The 9,035-nt window shown below is 36.8% G+C and overlaps 1 non-coding gene across 1 annotated transcript; it reads left to right on the top strand.

Moving 5' to 3' along the window:
• Positions 1 to 7,875: 7,875 nt before the first annotated feature.
• LOC142447327 (U1 spliceosomal RNA) lies at positions 7,876 to 8,040 on the top strand. Its single transcript, XR_012784068.1, has one exon. It is a non-coding gene; the product is annotated as a U1 spliceosomal RNA (small nuclear RNA).
• The last annotated feature ends 995 nt before the right edge of the window (positions 8,041 to 9,035 follow it).

Here is a 9,035-nt window from a genome sequence, read left to right as displayed (position 1 = left end):
TAAGAACGTGTTACTGATCCAAAGAACTAATTATAGGAATATTGAATGTATGAAATATCAATCTAGAGTAACTGAAGTCATCAGCAATGAAATTTAATACAGAGAGATGGATATCCTAAGCATTACTGAGAAGAAATAGACTGTAATGGAAATCTTACATGGGACAATCAAATGGCTTACAGAAGCTCTGACAAATTCTCAAGGAATAGTGTCACATTCATTGTCAAAAAGAACATTTTAAAAATCTACTTTGGAGTACAATGCTGTCTGTGATAGGAAAACCTTCATGGAAGACTAGTTAATATAACTATTATTCAAATGTATACACACACGTATACACACACATGAACTGTGATAAAAAAATTGAAAAATTCTACCAGCTTCTTGAGAATGAAATTGGTTAAATATGCCAGACAAACACATTGATAATCACTCATGATTGTAATACAAAAGTTGGAAAAAACAGGAAGGGTTAGAGTTAGAACATATGGCCTTAGGAATGAAGCTGGAGATCAATTGATAGAATTTTGCAAGGCCAAAGACTATTTATCACAAATACCCTTTTTAAAATAACAGAAACGGTGACTGTACATGTGGATATTTCCAGACAAGAGCTAAAACAGAACCTGGAGCATGTCATGCCTGAATTTAGACAGCATTTCAAGAACATGTTTGATGCATTGAACCCAATGATTCAATACCTGACAAGCTGTAAAACGACATGAACACTATATGTGAAAAAAGCAAATGGTCATTAAAAAGATGGGAAGGAAAAGAGAAATCAAAATGTGTGCCAGAAGAGACTGTGAAACTTGTTATTTTAGGTAGAGTACTTTAAGGGAATGGGGGGGGGAAAGATGAAGTTAAAGTCCTGAACAGAAAGGTAAATTGAGAACACAAAGCATTATAGAACAATTTGCAAAGACCTAGAATAATAATAATAAAAAGCAGACAGGAAGAACAAAACCAGTAAATTTGAAGCTGGAAGAAGAATAAAAAGTACAGCTTCAGATTTCAATATTGAAATTTTCTATGGACAAAACACTGAATTATTCCAAAGCATCAAAAGAAAATATAAGGAATATATGGAATCAATGTACTAAGAAAAAGTGGTTGATAATGTTCAAGCATTCAAGAAGGTATCATATGATCAAAACCCAACCATATTAAAGGAAGAATTCAAACTACGGTCATGGCATTAGTGAGATTCAAGTCTCTAGGAATTAATAGAATATCAATTGAACTATTTCAACAATCTGATGTAGCACTGGTAGTATACATTCATAGATGCCAAGAAAGTTGGAAGACAGATACTTGTACCGCTGGTGAGCCAACATAATGCACAAATTATTAGACAAGGTTATTAATATCTTATTGAATATAATTAAAAGATAATTGCCACAGTACATCACCAGGAAGCTACCAGTAATCCAGGCCTGATTCAGAGAAGGACATAGCCATCGGGTATGGGTACAAGTTTTAAATTATGTTGGATATTTTCCCTTTTATTCTTATTCTGCTAAGAGTTTTATATCAGTAATCAGGTCAGGGATATAATTTGTGAAATACCTTGTGGTATATTTGCTAGATCACATGGTTTTATTTATGTTTATTGTTTTCTAATATTGAACTCTCCTTGCATGTCTGATATAAATCCCATTTGGTCATAAGATATTATTTTTATATGAAATCGGATTCTACTGGTTAGAATTTTATTGATAATTTTTGTGTTAATGTGATAAACTTCACAGGGACATTGATCTATAATTTCATGTTTAATAGTGTATTTGCCTAGCTTTGATATGGTTATGTTTGCTTCATTGGAATTCAGGAATATGACCCCCTTTGTGTATTCTGAGGTGGTTGTGGTACAACTGGTGTCAGTTCTTCTTGAAATATTTAGCAGAATTTTCAAGAAAGGATATTTAAGATGGGATTTTAAAATTTTATTTTACTGTGAGCTTTTTAATGATATGTTTAATTTATCCTTTGTTATGAGTCTGCTCACATTGTCTACTTCACTCTGCTATAGTTTAGGTATGCAGCTATTTCTAGAAATTAGTTCATTTTTTCCAGGTTTTCAAATTTATTTTAGTACAGTGTGCAATTTGTTATCATTTTAATTTCAATTGGTTCTGGTGATATATATTTCATTTCTTATTTATAATATGCGCATCTTTCCTTTTATTTCCTTTGTTAAATTTGTCAGAGATTTGTTGCTTTGACTTATCCTTCCAGAAAACAACCTTCTAATCACCTTGATTGTTATTTATTTTTTTTTTTAACAATTTATTGGGGCTGATACAATTCTTTTCACAGTTCATACATATACATACATCAATTGTATAAAGCACATCTGTACAGTCTTTGCCCTAATCATTTTTTTCTCTTTTCTTCTTTTACATTTTATTAGGGACTCCAACAACTCTTACCACAATCCATACATATACATACATCAATTGTATAAAGCACATCCATACATTCCCTGCCCCAATCATTCTCAAGGCATTTGCTCTCCACTTAAGCCCCTTGCATCAGGTCCTCTTTTTTTTTTCCCCCCCTCCCTCCCCTTTCCCCCCTCCCTCATATGCCCTTGGTAATTTATACCTCGTTATTTTGTCATATCTTGCCCTATTCGGGGTCTCCCTTCCCCCCTTCTCTGCTGTCCCTCTCCCAGGGAAGAGGTCACATGTGGCTCCTTGTAATCAGTTCCCCCTTTCCAACCCACTCACCCTCCACTCTCCCAGCATCGTCCCTCACGCCCTTGGTCCTGAAGGTATCATCCACCCTGGATTCCCTGTACCTCCAACCCTCATATGTACCAGTGTACAGCCTCTGTCCTATCCAGCCCTGCAAGGTAGAATTCGGATCATGGTAGTTGGGGGGAGGAAGCATCCAGGATCTGGGGGAAAGCTGTGTTCTTCATCGATACTACCTCACACCCTAATTAACCCATCTCCTCTCCTAAACCCCTCTATGAGGGGATCTCCATTGGCCGACAATTGGGCCTTGGGTCTCCACTCTGCACTTCCCCCTTCATTTAATATAATATATACATACACATACATATATACATATACACATATATACACATACATACACACACTTATATCTTTTTTTTTTTTTTTGCATGATGCCTTATATCTGGTCCCTTGGGCACCTCGTGATCGCACTGGCCGGTGTGCTTCTTCCATGTGGGCTTATTTGTTTCTGAGCGAGATGGCCGTGTTATTTAATTTTTTATTTCACTAATTTATGCTGTAATCTTCATTATATCCTTTCATCTCATATTATAGTAGATAAAAATTATAGCACATCAAATACATTCAGAGCATGCATCAACATACCACTGGAGTAAACCAGCATGCATTTTCTGCAGCTGATATTGCTTTACATTAGTCACAACAATAAAAAACATTATATTAATGATTCTAATGAAAATTTTCCACATTTTAAATTTAAATAAGCTGAAAATTACTACAGAGAATAAAGCTGTGTTTTTCCAATATAGACCTCAAACATTCATAAAGAAATGAATTTAGAACAGGAATTTTTATTAAAAAATCCATGTTGTGCTGGGAGTTAAATTAACTATCAGGCCCTCTTTAACTAGTAAACAGAGATAATAGACAGAAAATAAGACAAGGGTCCTATTAAATGTCCTGAGAGGTGAGTAGACTTATAATTTTTTAAGGTTTCATTTAAAAATTATTTTAGATTAAGCTGATGGTGCCCGGCTATCAAAAGAGATAGTGTCTGGGGTCTTAAAGGCTTGACGGTGCGATCACAAGGTGCCAAAGGGACCAGGTATAAGGCATCATGCAAAAAAAAAATATATATATATATATATATATATGTGTGTGTGTGTGTGTGTGTGTGTGTGTATAACATAGTGAATGAAGGGGGAAGTGCAGAGTGGAGACCCAGGGCCCAAGTGTCCGCCACTGGAGATCCCCTCATAGAGGGGTTTAGGAGAGGAGATGGGTCAGTCAGGGTGCGATGTAGTACCGATGAAGAACACAGCTTTCCCCCAGATCCTGGATGCTTCCTCCCCCCAACTACCATGATCTGAATTCTACCTTGCAGGACTGGATAAGGCAGAGATTGTACACTGGTGCATATGGGAGCTGGAGGCACAGGGAATCCAGGGTGGACGATGCCTTCAGGACCAGGGATGTGAGGGGCGATGCTGGGAGAGTAGAGGGTGAGTGGGTTGGAAAGGGAGAACTGATTAAAAGGATCCCCATGTGACCTCCTCCCTGGGAGATGGACAGCAGAGAAGGGGGGGAAGGGAGACTCCGAATAGGGCAAGATATGACAAAATAACAATCTGTGGATTATCAAGGGCTCATGAGGGAGGGGGGAGAGGGGAGGGAGGGGAAAAAAAAGAGGACCTGATGCGGAGGGCTTAAGTGGAGAGCAAATGCTTTGAGAGTGATTATGGCAAAAGGATGTACGAATGTGCTTTATACAATTGATGTATGTATATGTGTGGATTGTGATAAGAGTTGTATGAGCCCCTAATAAAATGTAAAAAAAGGATTAAAAAAGATTTTAGATTAAGCCAAGTGTTGCAAGGAGCACGTAGAAAAGTCCATCCATTTCTGCCCCAGGTTCTTCTGGAGTTAACAGTTTATATAAACCAAAACTATTTATTGTAGCTGAGAGTCATCATTCATATAAAACTTTTAACTTTACTCTTTGACTTTTACTAGTTTTCCCATTAATGTCCTTTACTGATAAAAGCTCTCATCTAGAATGATATATTGCACTTAATCATCATGTTTAATTAGTCTTTGCAAAACTTTAAAATTCTTCCAACTAATATACAATTGGAAAGTACTTGTGGTCTGCTATGAATAAACTAAGAATGCATTTTACATTCTTAGTTTCTACATAAGTAGACCACACAGGTTGGCATTGGTCCTAGGTGTGGTCTCATCTCTTCCCCAGGACTGAACACTCATTTTTGGACCCAGCGTAAAATGAGAATGTCTGGCACTTCAACGAATAAAATTTGAAGATAGCAGCAGTAATTTTTATTCAAACATGATGTGCAAGAAGCCAGACTTAAGATTGTATGTCTTCATTGAATTCTTAAGCTTATAACACAAATATTATCAGCATATTAAGTTCTTAAATTAATGCTAAAGAAATAGAAAAGCAAATGGTGAACCTCCACACCCAATGACTAGAGATTGATCTCAAAAGGCTTCCCCACAGCACTTGCAATAATAAAGCGTTTATTTCATGTATATTGAGTTGTGGTCCAGCAGGGTAAAGTCCAGATAAAAACTGGTCCTTCCTTTCTACATGCGTATTTACAGCAAACACCTGCCCTGGGAATTGCATTAGAGAACGGAAACCCTGACATCCACAAGAGGAAGAGGCCATGAAGAAGCTGAGCAGCATAAGTACTAGCATTGTACTTGAACTAAAATCAAGCTATATGCTTTGCCTATCCCAACCTCATACCTCGGAGTCACTAGGCGGCCACACCTACTTCCAGTCCCCACATGTCATTATGATGGCGGATTTAAAGTGAATGTGAGGAGAAGACAGGAGTGCAAAGGAAATGAGTAAAATAAAACGGGATGGATGAAAATAAGAAGGGAGGCCAGACATTTGGGATAAATAAAAGGGACTCGGGGAAACTAAGTATGAGTAGAACGAGGGGAGGTGCAAGAAAAGGGAAGCAGTCATGGTAGATAAAGGAAGGAGCGACGGCAATTAGCTAGGAAGAGGATAGCTAGTAAAACGGAAGTGAAGGGAGAGCAGAAGTGGAGCAAGTAGAGAGGGAGAGGAGGATGATGAGGGGAAGGAGGATAGGTGGGAGAAAAGTAATCAGGAAAGATGGGAAAGTAAGGAGAGGACGGAAAGTGCACGGGAAGAAGGCAGAGTACAATTGGTAACTAACTCTGGTCCAAGCGTGCAGCACTTCCTCAAGACAAACAGTGTCAAACACATTTTCATAAGCTTATTTTATATTTAATAAAGAGATAAGATCTTTTTCTCATTTTTAAATCATTTTTATTTTTTCTCATTATTATCATTACATAATTTTATTAAACCCTAAATAGGATCGTGATTAGTCATAATTAACTGTATGACAATCAATATATGTATTTTTGGAAAGTTTTTCTCCTACTCAGTGTCTTGACTTTTCACTCTTTTAACAATGTACTATAGAGTACATTTTTTTTACTTTATGAAGTCATATTTATCATTAGTCTACTTCAAGTACCATCCTTTGGAAGTTATAGCTATACAAAAATTGCCACAGGATCGTTTGCTGAAAAGCTGCCTTTCATTAAGTTGCTTTGACCACTAATTGTCTGTATTTTGGTGGCTTTTTTGCATGTTGCTGTAAGGTTGGAAGTGATGTTGCCAATATTTAAAATATCATCGTGATCAATCATGTTAGAAAGTGTTCAGTTGAGCTTCCAGAATAAGGAAGCCTTAGCAGAAAGATCTTGCAATTTACTTCTCATAAACTGGTCAATGAAAACTTGTGAATAGAAGTGGAACATTGATGTAGTGCCAGAAGAAGAGCTTATGAGAATTGACCCAAACTATAACCAGACTCACTGCCATGGAAGTGATTTCGACTCATAGCAACCTGTGAGGGTCTAAGACCATGACTCCTCAAGGGAATAGAAAGTCTCATCTTTCTATTGAGCACTAGTTTTGAACTGCTGTCCTTGTAAATCAAAATACAATGGAGGAAGAGCTGCCTTCTCAAAAGTAAAGCCAATCTTAATTACATGGGATTTTTGAGATATTTACTTGACATGAAACTATTCAAAATGAGAAAAAACAGCAACATGTATCCATTAATAATTAGAATGAGTAGTATATGAAATATGAATCTAAGAAAGTTGGAAATTCTCTCAATTGAAATGGAACACTTGAAGCTCAGTATTCTTGGCAATACTGAATGTACATGGTCATTCAAATTAGAAAATTGTTGACCTAGTTTTGATTTATAATACTTAATTTCTCCACATGTAGTTGATTTGAGCCCAGTGAAGTCCAACAATATAGTTTCCATTCATGCTTTTGGTAAAAAAAAAAAAAAGGTTATTTCTGATTGATAATTTGTCTTGGTAGTCCTATTATGCATCCTCTGGTGTCACTTCTATCATCAAGAAAATAGTTTCCAACAATAGAATCTTATTCTTTGATTCAAACTTTCAGATGTCCAATAACCAATAATTATCAACACATCTTGACTGCTTATTTGATTAAAAACATACTTCAGAAGTTGGTAAATATCTTCAATCTCTTCATCTTTGACATCTTATTGTTGCATACAGTTGCATAATAATTGTGCTAACTTGTCTTTCTCCTAGGTTTGTGGATACTGTTTTTTAACTTACAGTTCTATATTTAATGGTGGAACCTGAGATTTTTTTTGGTTACAATGTACTTGACACTATTCCTCTTCAACTAACCAATAGCAGACTAGTAGAACATAGTGCCCCTTCTTCCACAGAGCGGCAGGTGGTGTGCTATTGCTCACCTTACTGTGAGCAACCCAACTGATAGTCCACTATGCCACTAGGACACCTTTGAAGAAAACAAAGGGTTATTAAAAGAAAAGAGCAAGCTGATGTCAAAGGAGGCACTGAAGCTTGCTATTGAATGTTAAGAAATTTAAAAAAAACTATGGAAAGATGACAAAAATAATTTAATACATTTGTTTAAAAGAACAGATGGAGAAGAAAAAGAAGAGTGAAGTGTACAACAAAATAGGAGTTTGAAAACCAGAAGGGAAGAATGCAATTCATATTTCTTGAAGTGAAAGAACTGTAGAAAATATTTAGCCATTGAGTTGCAATATTGATATTCTATGTACAATAGTTGAATGACCCAATACTTACCTGGCAGGGGAGCTACCATGATCACGAAGGTGGCTTTCCCAGGGCAAGGCTTATCCGTTGCACTCTGGGTGTGCTGATCCCTGCGATTTCCCCCAAATGTGGGAAACTCAACTGCATATTTTGTGGTAGTGGAGGGCTGCATTCACGCTCTCCCCTTAAAGAAAAAAAAAATAGCTGAATGACCCAATCATTACCAAAAAGCAAGTGGAAATAACATACGCACTCACTGAAAAAAAATGAATTGGTATATTTTAATATATAATTCAAATATTTTATTTTGTCATCTCTATATGAAGATTTGAAGCCCTGGTAGTTCTGTCAGGTAAGCATTGGGCCACAAGGTCAGCAATTCCAACCTAGCAGTCACAGTGCTGTAGAAAGAAAAGGTGATTTGTTCCCATAAAGCCTCACCGCCGGGGAAACCAGTTCTAAGCTTCTGTTCCAAAATCTATTCAGCTACTACCTTTTTCTAGAAGCCCTGGTGGCTTAGTGGTTATGCATTGGGCTACTATCTGCATGATCCAGTTGGAAACTACAAGCTGTACAGTGGGAGAAAGATGGGGCTTTCTATTCCCATAAAATGTTAATCTCAGAAACTCTGTCCCATAGGGTTGCTATGAGTTGGCCTCCTCTAACTGACAGTGATTATTATTTTTCAAAAGAAAAAAAATTACTCAGCGTTCCCCTGGGAATTAAAGTTTTATATTATAACCCCAAATCCAGGATACAATATAGGCATCTGCTTTTGCCCTCCCTCCCCCCGCCCCCAGATCACCACCTCCATCGTTACAGTGCCACCCAGTAGGCAACAATAACTTCCAGTTTGAAAACACTGAATAACATCACTATGAGCCAGAATCAACTTGGCAGTGAAAGGTTTACACCAGGAATTGCAAGCCCCTAAAGTTATACCACCTAGTTTTCTCAGAAATTCAAAGGGACAGATTTACCTTCCTTATAGGGTTGCTATGAGTCAATATTTTCTCGATCACAATGAGATTAAAATTCAAGTTTTCTTCATAAACCTAAAACTAAAAGAGGAATGACTATTTTTGTAATTAGTTAAAGCCACACATTTTATATTAAATTAAACTCTAACATATTGAGCTTAGAATGAATCTGTCATGCACAGAGACTCAGGAAAGAGAGATA

Source organism: Tenrec ecaudatus, chromosome 4 (assembly GCF_050624435.1).
Source record: "Tenrec ecaudatus isolate mTenEca1 chromosome 4, mTenEca1.hap1, whole genome shotgun sequence".
NCBI lineage: Eukaryota > Metazoa > Chordata > Mammalia > Afrosoricida > Tenrecidae > Tenrec > Tenrec ecaudatus.
Note: the sequence above shows the minus strand (reverse complement) of the source record. Positions and strands in the feature narration are given on the sequence as shown.